Genomic DNA, 13,541 nt, shown 5'->3' with positions numbered 1-13,541 from the left:
AACTATGATAAAAATCTTTTCATCTCATTCTTGTCTATTTGGATTTGTGGTTTATTCAGACAGTCAGGAGAGTGTTATATGTAAACATTATGACATATGATGTATTCAAAGTCTGGAATATTTCTCAAGAGGCTATTAAATTCATAGATTCATGAGATCAGACATGTAAGCACTTAGACTAATCTTTAGTGCATTGTAAGTGCTCAGTTTGTGTCAGTTTAATTGTTCTGGTTACTTTATAATAACTTATTTTTATGTTTATAGAGGAGAGAGAACTGGAGGCGGCAGAAGAGGAACTATCATTTCTTGGCTAATTAAACTTTGCTGTAATATTCCTGGTGTGGTTTCAACAAAGTAAATATTAGTACTCTCAGGGTGTACAGAAGGAAATTGAACTTTACAGAGGATGAATAACTGGCCAGGATCATAGATATGGGCAGAGCTTCTTAATCTTTCTTTTGGAGAGGTTACTTAGGTAAATATGTGTCAAGCACCGAGAGCCAAGTTTATATCACTCACAAGAACTGTGGACTCTGTTGTTGCTAATTCAGCTGTGGCTAACCTTTTCATGGTAGGATGGAGTTGAAATGAAAAAATATGTATCTAGCACCTGCGTTTCATAATTCTGTATCCTGAATGTTGTTCTTTCTTAGTGTCCTGCTTTGACATTGAGTGGTGCTTTAACAATTAAGACCCTACTTGGTCACTTCAACAGAAAATTGTTCTGTCTTCTATCAGTGTCTTTTTCTTTGATGTTCAAGGAATCCAAATAGTACCTAACTCTAACCCTAGAGTATCTATCCTATTTACCTCTACTTTATCCTGAAGTTGCACAGCCCAGACATCTCAAGAAAATAACATGTTCATCATAGCTGTTGCTCAGCCTTACTCTTTCTTTTTTTTTTTTTTTTAATTTTTTTTAATGTCTTATTTATTTCTAGGAGAGAGAGAGAGAGACAGCGTGAGCAGGGGAGGGTCAGAGAGAGAGGGAGTCACAGATTGAAACAGTCTCCAGGCTCTGAGCTGGCAGTCAGCACAGAGCCCGACGTGGGGCTCGAACCCACGAACCGTGAGATCATGACCTAAGCGAAAGTCGGACGCTTAACCGACTAAGCCACTCAGGCGCCCCTCAGCCTTACTCTTTCTTGAAGAGAGGCTAACAGACTGTCCTTTACAGCAGTCTGGAGACCAGTTGTTGCTGAAACATGTGGGCAGTTCAGTCAAGAGGAATAGATTTATAGATTTTCTGCTTGTCATCTCTGTTGCCAGGATGCTGATGTACAGTGACCCATGATTGACGTCCTGGGGGGCTTCAAACTAGGACTCTTTTTCTTTCAGTTCCAGAATAGGGATGTCTGTCCCTAAACAATTTGGCCCCCCACAGATTACTCTTATTCCATGTTCATGCCCTCCCACCTCCAACATGGTCTAGAAGGGCTTCCTTTTAACAGGGCTCTAAGCCTCATTCAGGCAAGGTGCATCAATTGTGGCTATGACAGAGAGAAACAAAGGCCTGGACCACCCCAGAGAAAACGGTGAATCATCTTTCAGAAGCTGCTGAGGTGATAGTGGGGTTGGCAACAGAGGGACTGTGAAACGGAGAGACAAGCACTCATAAAGCCTATACTAACATGCCAAGAGCTGGGAGAGTGTGTTCATCATGTCTTTATTTTTCAAGTTTTATGTTGGTTTGACATGTTGGGGGCCTTGCTGGGTGGGGAGAGACTGCGCCTTCCAGGGTTAGCTAATTCCTAGAAATAGTAAATAGCTTGCCTGAGAACATACCTTTCATATGCAGACATGCTGATCCAGCTAACCCTCCCCTTTATCTAACTCTCATGTACCAAGCTAGTATTTCTCCTGCCCTAAATCACCTCAGGGCCATGTACCAAACAACTAGAGACCACCCCAAGCCTAGAGAACACTGACATTATTCAAACCAGTCTATCCAAGCTGTTTACCCTGCCTCATTTCTTCCTTCCTGTGGAAAGCACAATAAAAACTCTGGGTCATACTTTCCCCTAATTCCTTCTGTCTCCTGACCAGAGTGCTTCCCCCCGGTGGCCCTGTGTGGCGTTGTTATGTGCCCCTCCTGGGAACTGAGTAACAATAAAATCTTTCAATGACATTAGCCTTTCTATATCATCATTCAGTCACCTCCATAAATTAAAATGCCACAGGTACAATCAAGACAGATAGTCACTTTTCATATATGATCCCAATGAACTCTCACATCTCCTAGGAAACTAGAGCTCAGTGAAATGAAGTTCCTTCACAATATTCCACAGTTTTAGTACAGAGCCAGAATGTAAACTTGGGATTTTCTGATGTCGTAGCTGAGTCAAAACTATAACCTGACCTTAAGCCCCTCGACCCTATACTTACCTTCTTAGTCTTTACCCTGGAAAGACTGGAAATAAAAGCTCTAGGTTATAATTCAGCTAGGCTCCTGCCATAGAATGAATTGTTTCCCTCAGATTTATATGTTGAAAGCTTAACCTTCAGTGTGACTGTATTTGGAGATGGGGCCTTTAAAGAGGTGATTGAGGCCAAATGAGTTCCTAAGGGTATAGTTCTGACGCAATAAAACTGGTACTTTTACAAGAAAAGAGACACCTTCTCTGCCACGTGAGGCTGTAGAGGGAATGCGGCCATCTGCAAACCAGAACGAGAGCTCCCACCAGAACCTGACTGTGTTAGCACCCTGATCTTGGACTTCAGCCTCCAGAGCTTGGAAAAAATAAATTCTTTTTGTTTAAGCCACCCAGTCCACAGTATTTTGTTATGGCAGCCTGAGCTAAGATAGCCCCTACCTTATTTTTTCACTTTGGCAAATTTCTTCTTCTCTCTTAACCTTAGTTACCCATTTAGCCATAATTCTAAATTTATTTGTAAAGGCACAATTCTCAAATTAAGAACAAATCTCAGTTCTGCTTCTGATTTAGTTGTAGAAAATGACAAAAGACTGTCAATGTCATATATTTTTTAAATTTTCTAATGTTTATTTATTTTTGAGAAGGGAGGGAGGGCAGAGAGAGAGAGAAGGAGACACAGAATCCATAGCAGGCTCCAGGCCCTGAGCTGTCAGCACAGAGGTCGACACAGGGCTTGAACTCACGAACTGCGAGATTATGACCTGAGCCAAAGTCAGACACTTAACCAACTGAGCCACCCAGGCACCCCTGTCAATGTCATATTAACAAGCCAAACATACTTTTAAAAAATGCTTTAGAGAGCTGAAGACACAGGAAACATAGAAAGAAAAGAAACACAAAGAAACGCTCAAAGTAATGAGTCCTTCCAGGAAAGAAGAGACATACGGCTGCTCTCATCACTGGAGCAACAACAGGAAAAAAGAACCTGCCATACATGGGTGTAACAAGAAATTAGTTAAACTTTAGTCAACATTTAATGGGCAGATATGGGCTGCCACGACTGATCAAAATTCCAAGGACACGCAGCCAAGAGCAAGCCTGCGTCCACCCATTCAGTTTCTCTTATGGGTCCTTACTCAGGGTAAGTGGGCAAAATGTTGGGAGGAGAGAAGGAAAACTGAAAGAGGTCCTCTCCTAAGGTGTACAGAGTCTCCCACAAGTTGAGTCAAGAGGAACAGCCCAGGAGAGTGGAGAGAAATCCACCAGAGGTACTCCAGGGTCCAACTACGAGGGTCTGAAGATGAGTCAGGAGTCCTCACAAGCAATACAGACTTCCAACTACCAAAGCATGAAAGCTCAGCAGGCACACTGGGACAAAACTCTCTGAGGCATTCTGGACCTTTATGGAGAGAAGGGTAGCTTCCCTTCAAAGGTCAGAGGATGGACAGCAAGGCTGAAGGAGATCTCTAAGCACAGAAGAAGGAAGCTAGACTGAATAACAAAGTAACCTCCCCAGCAAGCCAATAACCTGGCAGCTTGGCTGTAAAGGAGATAACTCCATAGTTCTGAAGACTGATGACCTGGCCATGAAGCCCAGGTGGGTCTCTAGGATCTTGTTAGCTTTCAGATCCCAGGCTCTGCTGAAAGGAAAGTCCTGATCCCAGTCTTAACACATCTGAAGCCAGTGGTGAACTGCCTCAAATTAAAACCACAGCATAGCCAGACACAGCTCAACTACAGATCAAGTTAAATTCCAGTGGCCTGACAGAGAAGAGGCGGTGCATCTGGAAATGGTCCTTGTGGCAACCACCACCCAGAAAGAAATCTATTTTCTTTGAGATTACAGTTTTTTCTCTGGAAGACGTGCGTGTGTGCGTGTGTATGCGTGTGCATGCATGCTTATGCAAAAATCAATTTGGATTCATACTTTGGCATATCATATAAAAATAATTTCAAAATGGATTGTAGACCTAAATGTGAAACCTAATACTGTCTCGAAAAAAGCATAGAAGAAAATCTTTGGACCTTAGATACAAGACCAAAAGCAGAATCCATTAAAGAACAAACCGATAAGTTGGACTTCATCACAACTTAAAACTATTATTCTTCAAAAGACCATGTTAGGAGACTAAAAGACAAGTCATAGGTCACAGACTAGAAGATAGTATTACAAAGCAAATATCTGCTAAAGGACTTGTTTCTAGAGTATTTAAAGAACTCTCAAAACAATAAGAAGGGGCGCCTCTGTGGCTTAGTCGGTTAAGCGTCTGACTTCTGCTCAGGTCGTGATCTCACGTTCAGAGTTCAAGCCCCACGTCTGCACTGTCAGTACAGAGCCTGCTTGGGCTTTCTCTCTCCCTCTCCCTCTCTGCCCCTCCCTGGATTGCGCTCTCTCTCTCTCTCAGAAAATAAATAAACATAAAAAAACCCTCAGCAATAAGAAAACAATCCATTTTTTAAAATGAGCAAAAGATTTCAGCAGACACTTTACCAAAGAACATGAACCAAAGATGGCAAATTATCACGTGAATAAATGTTCTACATCAGTTGTCATTGGGGAAATGCAACTTAAGATACTACTTCATACCTACTAGAATGGCTAAAATTAAAAAGAGAGACCACACCATGTATTGGCAAGCATGCTTGTAGTGGGAATGTAAAGTGTTAAAACCACTTTGAGAAACAGTTTGGCAATATCTTTAAAGGTTGAACATGGATGTACCATGTAATCCAGGCTTTATAAACATAAGTATTTGCCCAAGAGAAAGAAAATATATGTCCATACAAAGACTTGGACATGAATGCTCATAACAGCTTTCTTTTTTCCCAATAACCGCAAATTGGAAATTTGAGGGCCCAAATGTCCATCAATAGCTGAATGGAATACCAAATTGTGAGATAGCCATACAATGGAACACTGCTCAGCAACAAAATCATGGACTATTGATATATGCAATGATATGGATGAATCTCAAAATAATTGTTGGCTCAAAGAACCCAGACAACAAAGCATACCTATGGTGGGATTCCATTTGTCTAAAACTCCAGAAAATGTGAATTTGTAGTGACAGAAAGCAAATCAGTGGTTGCTTAGAAATAGGAAGGTGAGGATGAGGGGAAAGAGACATTACAAAGGGGCACAGGAAACTTTTGGAGATGATGGACATATTCAGTGTCTTAGTGATGATTGTTTCATGGATGTATGCATACGTCAGAACACCAATTTGGACACTTAATATGTGAAGTTTGCTTTATGTATGTTATAGCTCAAAAAAAAAAAAAAGCTGCTATTTAACTTGGAAACAATGAGATACTACCCACCAGATAGACTACAGTGAAAAGTCTGGTAATAGCAGGAGTATGGAGAAATGGGAACTCTAATCACTACTGGTAGAAGTACAAGGATGCACAACTATTTTGGAACACTGGCAGAATTTACTAAAGCCAAACAAACACCTGTGCTAGACCCAACAGTTCCATTTATTGGATGATACTCAAGAAGATGCATGCATATGTCTACCAAAAACACGTGCAGGAATGTGCATAGCAGCTTTATTCATATTTACAAAAAAAATGAAAAAATAATCCACCAATACTAGAATGGATAAATTGTAGTATATTTTTTCTCACTTTCCTGAACTCCACTAAAGAAAGAGCGATGATGGTAAATCTCAAGGACATAGTCACTTTTCTAAGATTCGTCCTTCAAAAACGTGACATTTGATTTCTAAACATATGCCAAAGTATGGATGGTTCTCTATTGTACTAAGCAGATGGAAAGATGAAATCCTAAAATGTTCATCTTCCAAGTTTCCCCGATCTGTGGTCTGTCTTTGGATCGTCAATAATTGTCTGAACAGCGACTATGGCTTCATTAATTTTTGTCTGTTGGTCTCTGAGCAATTGTATATGCAGCAATCACAGAATTCGAGCAGCTCCATTAAAAACTGCATCCCATCTGTCAAAACCAAGAATATGTTTGTCTAAAGCAATAGGCAAGATCTCTTTTGTTTGATTTGCTTTAACAACTGCACCCTGGACCAAAATGCAAATTGCTTTAAGATTACCAGGTAATCATCATGACATTGAATCTTAACGTTAGCCAAAGCCATTACACCAGCCTTGAAATTGGGATTATTTACATCCAAATTAATCAATGGCTCTGCATTTTTAGTTGTGATGTCAGCATTTTTTGTGTCATCAGCTACCAAATCTTTGTACTTTTAAGCATTATCTCCATATTCAAGTCTGATAGCTAAACCAAGAAGCCAGTCAATTACGTGTTGTCATCTTGAATCTTGAAAGGACAGTTAACATCTCTGAGATACTTTTCAAAGAACTTGGGCCAATCACTACTGTGGATGTTTCTTAAATTATCTGTCTTCGATCTTATAGCATCTGATTTTCTGGTCTTCAAGCCAAACAATAAAGTTTCTAAATTATTTTTTTTTAATGTTTATTTTTGAGAGAGAGAGATCAAGTGAGGGAGAGGCAGAGAGGGCAGCAGGTGGGGGGGTGCGGGTGGTGGGGCTATGGTGGAGACAGAGTTTGTGAAGTGGGTGTGTGCTGACACCAGGGGCCCCAACCCAGGGCTCAAACTCATGAGATTATGACCTGAGCCAAAGTTGGATGCTTAAACGACAGAGACACCCAGGCGCCCCTAAGGTTTCTAATTTCTGTTTCATCTTTGCAGTTAAAGCCAGCAGGGTTGTTGTAGTCAAGGACAGTTAGCTTGCATTGGAACATGGTCCCCGTGTCTCACTCTGGTCTGGTCCCCCAGCCTTTGGCCTGGAGAGGAGAGGCAGAGAACAGCGGGCAGTGCAGGTGCTCACAGCGGCAGCAGCGAGAGAGCCAAACTGTGGTACATTTATACAAAGTAATATTACACAGGAAAAATGAACTACTGCAAGAGAGTGGCAACACATAAGTGAGCCTAGGAGACCTACTATGGAATGAGGTGAGCCACACATGAAGAAAACATACTCTCTGATTCCATTTTTATGAAGCTCAACAGGAAAAACTAATAGTAATACAGATCAAAACAGTGGCTAACTTTGGAGAAATGTTGATTAGAAGGACGTATAAATGAACCTTCTGGATTGCTGGGTATAGTCTAGAAGTTGATTTCTGTTGGTTACACAGAAATATGTAAAAATTCCTTCAGCCATACACTTAAATTTTGTGAACTTTGCTAAAAGTAAATTATATACTAATGAAAAGTAAAACAGCCCCAACAGCAGCAGCAACAAATAATGAACACTTAAATTCCATGATGTAAAGGGGGAAAGACTGGGAAGGAGAAATAAAGGTGTGTGGAACAGAATTTCAAGAAATTAGACAATGGAAACTTCAGCAAGAATTTCTAATCATAAATGTGTAGTTGCTCTTGCTGTATCTCAGGGATTCTTAGATATCCTGACTCTCTGACTTCTCCCCTCCCTAATCTTGGTTGTCTATTTTACTTTAAGATGTATTATTCGATTCCTTTTAAAAATTGAAATTCCTATTTCTTGTTGTAAATGGTAGAGAACTCAAACCACAATATAAATGTTTCACTTTCCTAAGATAGAAACTTAGAGCTCCAGCCCAGAACCCCTTGGCTCAACTGAAATGCCCCAGGATCCAGTTGCCTACCACGTGTGGCCACTTGGGATCTCAAACGTATTCAGAATTATCATCTCCTACCCACCCTGTCCTCCTCCAGCTTTACGTGCCACCCCGCATGCCCCATAACTGGTTCACCAGATGCCAAGAAATCAAGTCGGCTTTTCCCCTCTGCCTTATATCTCCTCATCCAAGCAATCAAAAAATTCTGCTGACTCTGATCCTTTGGTAGGTTTTATCTGTCCCTTCCGCTCTGTACCTCCTCTCTTCTTGTACCTTGGCCTGTTATTATTTCTCCTGTAGATTGTAACAGCAGTCTCTCAAAGAATGATTTGCAGCCCACAGTCCTCCTAAGAGTATGAACTGATCAAAACTGATTTTTTTTTCATTTTTATAGACAAACGATGCACACTTACAACCTGAATGCTAAAGTAGATACATATCTATATCTCTATATAGATATATATAGGTATAGGTGTAGATATAGATACATATATTATTCCACCAAACTTTGGTTTTTGAAAAAATGACATTTCATCCTAATGACTCAGTTCTTCTTCCTTAGGAAAGTGGCAGTGGTATGGTAAGGTAAGTTATGGGATCATTTCTTCCTCTTGTGAAGTGGACCACAATCCAAAAGATTTGAAGATCACTGTCTTTATTATCATCTTGCCTTCACTTCTGCCTTTCTTCTTCAAATACATGCACACACTATGACTTTAGTCTGTACTAACCAAAAGTGATGTTTTTATGCAAAAAATGTACTTATGTCAATTTTCTTGCTCAGAATATTTTGGAGTTTCTACATTGTCTTCAGCAAGGATTATTAACATATTTTAGGTATTTTTCCTTTTAAGAACAAATAAATAATAAAGCTTTTGACTTTCTTCTGAGAAAAACATACATATACACAATAAAATTTCATAAAATTTTTGAGGGTTTTTTTTTTAAAGAGAAGTAAGCCCTTATTTCCTTGTTTCATCAAAATTTCAGAGGTTTTGCAATACCCCTGAAACCTATCCATAGATCTTCTATAGATTTCTCACCCAGCCTTTGAATAGCATAAAAGATCTTTTGCTTACCTACCCAAACCCTTCTATTCGCTCCTCAATTTAAAAGAAACTTCCAGGGGCATCTGGGTGGCTCAGTCGGTTAAGGGTCCGACTTCGGCTCAGGTCATAATCTCAGGGTTCGTGGGTTCGAGCCCCGCATCAGGCTCTGTGCTGACAGCCAGCTCAAAGCCTGGAGCCTGTTTCTTATTCTGTGTCTCCCTTTCTCTCTGACCCTCCCCTGCTCACGCACCCTGTCTCTCTCAATCAATCAATCAATCAATCAAACATTTAAAAAAATAAAAAATAAATAAAAATAAAAGAAACTTTCCAGGGGTGCCAGGGTGGCTCAGTTGGTTAAGTGTCCAATTTCCGCTCAGGTCATTATCTCATGGCTGGTAAATTTAGCCTCACATTAGGCTCTGTGCTGACAGCTCAGAGCTTGGAGCCTGCTTCAGATTCTGTGTCTCCTGTCTTTCTGCCCCTCCCCCACTTGTGCTTTCTTGCTCTCTCTCTCTCTCTCTCAAAAATAAACATTAAAAAAATAAAAAGAAAGAAATAAAAGAAATTTCCAGGAGCATCTGGGTAACGTAGTTGGTTAAGCATCCAACTTTTGATCTCTGCTCAGGTTATGATCTCACAGTTTGTGAGTTAGAGGCCCACATTGGGCTCTGCACTGATGGTGTGGAGCTTGCTTGGAATTCTGTTTCTCCTTCTCTCTCTGCCCCTCCCCTATTTGTGCTCATGCACTCTCTCTCTCTCTCTCTCAAAATAAATAAAATTAAAAATTAAAAAAAAAAAAAGGAATTTACAGAACACTCCATGTACTATCTCACACCTTATTTTAAAAAATCAACTTTATTTTAGAATAGTACGAGATTTACCTAAAAATTACAAGATAGCACAGATGGTTTCAGTACACCCCATACCCTCTTACCTCTAATATTAACATCTTATATCAGTATGGTACACTTGTTACAATTAATAGACCAATGTTGACATGTTATTATTAAATAAAGTTCGTAATTTATTCAGATTTCTTTATTTTTGCCAAATATCCTTTTTCTGCTCCAGGATCCCATCCAAGGTACCACGTTACATATAGTTGTTATGTCTCTTTTGGTTCCTTTTGGCTGTAATAATTTCTCAAACTTTCCTTGTTTTTGATGACCTAGCCAGTTTTGATGAGTATTGGTCAAATATTTTATAGAATGACCATTAATTGGGATTTACCTGATGTTTTCCTCATGATTAGGCTAGGGTTATATATTTTGGAGAGGAAGCCCATGGAGGGTATGTCCTATTTTTACATCATATCTAGGATGCATTTTATCAACATAACTTATCACTGTTGATATTAATCTTGATCCATTGGCTGAAGTAGAATTTGTTAGGTTTCTCCACTGAAAATTATTTTTTTAAATTTTTTAATGTTTTATTTCTGAGAGAGAGAGAGACAGCGTGAGCAGGAGAGGGTCAGAGAGAAAGGGAGACACAGAATCCAAAACAGTCTCCAGGCTCTGAGCTGGCCGTCAGCACAGAGCCCGACGCGGGGCTCAAACACACGAACCGTGAGATCATGACCTGAGCCGAAGTTGAACGCTTAACCGACTGAGCCACTCAGGCGCCCCTCTCCACTGTAAAATTAATCTCTCCTCCCCACCCCCTTCTTTGCTGCATTCTTTGGAAAGAAGTCACTGTGCACAGTCCACACTTATGGAATGTGGAACTGTACTACATTTCCTAGAAGGCACAAATTCTTTTGCATGGGAGACTTGTCTATTCTTCCTTTCTTTTATTTTTAAATGTTTTACCTCTACCTGAAATAACAAAACAATCCCCAAATTTGAATGGCTTAGCACACAATTTATTTCTTGTCCATGTCATAATGCCTATCATGGTTCAGCAAATGGTTCTGCTCCACAAAGTCACTCAGACACCCAGGTTGCCAGTTTCCATCATTGGGTAACTACACTTTCTGATACATACAACTTCCCTAGTTGTTAAGGCAGATAAAAAGCACTGGAGTGTTTTGCACTAGCAATTAAGTGCTTCAGCTTGGAAGTGGCACATGTTATTTCCACCCCTGGCTCACTGACAGAATTAGTTATGTAGCTCTGCCTAACTACAAAAGAGTGGGGAGGTATAATCCTCCTCTGTGCCTGGAAAGAGAGAGAACCAGACAGGGGCGAGCACTAAAAGCTTCTACCATGAGTCTTGTAATCCACCTGCCCACTGAATAAAATCCTATTCTTCCTCCAAATCTCATTCAGCTGAAATGCTGTGAAGCCTTCACTGTCTCTTCCTCACAGACTTCAGGTTCAGCATTTTGTACAGACCAACATTAAAGAAACTATTATATTGGATTGTAATTGTTGGTTTTCATGTCCTGTAGAAGAAAAAAAATCAACATGCTATCCTTAGAATTAATACAGTTCCTCTTACATAGAAGATATCCAATCAATCTTTATTAATTATTGAATTAATTGATAGATTATTAAATTTTATAATTAAATATTACACAGGAACTTCTTACATAATACAATTACTCAGATAATTTCTTGGCAGTTGAAGATTTTTTCTCTTTACTAACTTTATTATTTTTTAATATATTTTTTGAATTTTTTAATGTTTATTGTTTTTGAGAGAGAGAGACAGAGACAGAGACAGAGAGACAGAGAGCAATCAGGGGAAGGGCAGAGGGAGAGAGACACACACACAGAATGGGAAGCAGGCTCCAGGCTCTGAGCTGTCAGCACAGAGCCTGACGTGGGGCTCGAACTCACAGACCCTGATATCATGACATGAGCTGAAGTTGGCCACTTACCTGACTGAGCCACCCAGGTGCCCCACCCTTTACTAACTTTAAATGAAGTGTTGAATCATGCCTTCAAAAAATGTTTTTCCTACATTAACATGAGGAATCCTGTGTCTCAAACATATGGTCTTATTTCTACTTTATTCCTGAGACCTGAGTTAAATTTTTATTTTAAAAAATTCCCCCTCTTTTTAAAATTCCAGCGTAAGTATTCTCTAAGGTTTGAGAAGCACACCCTTTCATGGTTTGTGACTGGTTTTTATTTGTAAGGTTATTGTATTACTTTCTTGCATGGTTTGTAATGTCAGAAACCTATTTCAACATGTGGTCAAGAGAGGAGAGTAACATCTTAATTGTAGGGGGAATGCATTTTTTCCACAGTGAATATATCAGTTGTGTTGAATGTCTATATTATACACATAAGTGTGCTTCTTACTGAAAAGAAGTGGCCTAAAAGGAGAGTAAGCCCTTGAAGAGCTCATGATGACTAATGTATGGACAATATGACAGTAAGCGACAATAATAGACAATAAGGTCATAGATAACATGTGGTTGATATGTGTGTGTTACAAACACAGTCTTTTTTTGAGTTCAAGGCTGACATGGTCTGGCTGCAGAGTAGATGAGAGGGGAGAGAATCTGGACATAAGGAGACTACTTAGAAAGCCTTGTCAGTAGTTCCATGATGAAATTCAGGTCTACATCAGATCTCATACTAAATTACTGTTTAATTAAAATTCATTTTGAATCAACAATCAAGGAAACTACTTTCCAAACTCAGTAGGTGTGAGACACTAATATAGCCCTCATCGTTTTTGGGTCAGGTCATTGTGAAACTCATGTAAAAATGGCCTAATGTTTGTGGGTTGAATTCCTACTTGACTGAGTTGAAAATAGACTATTCCCAGCTATTCCTATCTCACAGAGGTGGCTGACCTGGCTTTGGGGGTGGAGGGATGAGAAGATAGTATAGCTGCATCCAAAATGACTTAAAGTGATGCCAGAAGGGAGGATAGCATTATCTTTTATGCACATAAGTTATTATTAATAATTTGGTTACCATATTGTCTTATTTGCTTGTTAAGGGTAGCAGTTAAATGTTTGTCAAGGTGGAGGGAAGAACAACTCAAGTGTATGATCTCGTTATCCTATTTGCAACAACTTCTTCTCCAACATCTTGTGATTTTATGGAGCTAATTTGCAGATTGAAATCACTGGTTTCTAGTTTAGTGAAAGGAAATTTAATGGCATTGGCACAAATGAAAAGATCTTGCAAAATCTTAAACCCAAAGATCATACTCAGTAAAGAAATGAAATCAGAATGGTCTTTTATTTTTTTTATTTTTTTATTTTTTATTATTTATTTATTTATTTTTTTTTTTTACAAATAGTTTATTGTCAAATTAGTTTCTACATAACACTCAGTGCTCATCCCCAAAGTGCCCTCCTCCATGCCCATCTCCCCCTCCCCCCACATCCATCAGTCCTCAGTTTTTGTCAGCATTCAAGAGTCTCTCATGGTTTGCCTCTCTCCCTTTCCCCCACCATTACCGCCCTTCTTCTCCCCCTTGTTCCTCCGTCAAGTTCCTCCTAATCCTCCTATATAGCAGCACTCTCCACAATAGCTAAAACATGGAAAGAGCCTAAGTGTCCATCAACAGATGAATGGATCAAGAAGATGTGGTTTATCTATAC

General features: G+C 39.6%; 1 pseudogene; it reads right to left on the bottom strand.

The window, feature by feature from the left end:
- Nucleotides 1-6,173: 6,173 nt before the first annotated feature.
- On the bottom strand, nucleotides 6,174-7,121 carry LOC120240789 (annotated as a pseudogene).
- Between the last annotated feature and the right edge of the window lie 6,420 nt (nucleotides 7,122-13,541).

The sequence above is a fragment of the Hyaena hyaena genome, unplaced genomic scaffold (genome assembly GCF_003009895.1).
Source record: "Hyaena hyaena isolate Hyena2069 unplaced genomic scaffold, ASM300989v1 scaffold_262, whole genome shotgun sequence".
Lineage (NCBI taxonomy): Eukaryota > Metazoa > Chordata > Mammalia > Carnivora > Hyaenidae > Hyaena > Hyaena hyaena.
The sequence above is the reverse complement of the archived record's forward strand: the minus strand, read 5'-3'. Positions and strand labels throughout refer to the sequence as shown.